The sequence below is a fragment of the Apaloderma vittatum genome, unplaced genomic scaffold, assembly GCF_000703405.1.
Source record: "Apaloderma vittatum isolate BGI_N311 unplaced genomic scaffold, ASM70340v1 scaffold1731, whole genome shotgun sequence".
Lineage (NCBI taxonomy): Eukaryota > Metazoa > Chordata > Aves > Trogoniformes > Trogonidae > Apaloderma > Apaloderma vittatum.
Window position 1 is genome coordinate 18368 of NW_009699357.1, and position 648 is coordinate 19015.

Sequence of the window (648 nt, forward strand, 5' to 3'; positions counted from 1 at the left end):
CGACAGCTTCCTGCCAGCCTGTGGTGGGACCACGTCAGCCCTGGAGGCTCAGATCCTTTTCCCGTCGTCCCGTGATGGCGTCGGCATGCGCTGACAGTTCTGCCTCCCTGCAGGGACCAGGTCCTTCGCGTCACGGCCAGCGATGAGGAGCAGCTCACCCTGCTCCGGGCGCTGGGCGAGCAGGATGAGCTCCAGGTGAGCTGCGATGGGGCCCTGAGCATCCCCTGGTCTTAAACAGAGCCCGGTGACATCAGAGTTTCCTCCTTCTTTTACCCTCCCATCCAATTTTCCTCCCCATTTTGGATATGTATAATTTATAACTATATAAATAGAATATTTAGCTGAAGGAACCTTGAGTTCAGCCCTTCCATTTCAGACAAAGTGGGAGCACCCCGGCCACTGCAGCATCACCATGTCCAGGTTGAGTATTCAGGTTTAAAATGTCATCACACTTGTTCTGGCTTGAATCACAACATGACTCTGCTCCTGCTGCGTTTTCCCTGGTTGCTCCCGGCAAAAGCATCGGAAGCAGCAGGAGATATTTAGGTGGCAGTATCTGCACCACAAAACTGATGTAAAGAGATGTATCTACCCAGTTAAAGAGCAAAAACAGCACTGGCAGCAACTCTGGTGTCTCATTGTGTCTGC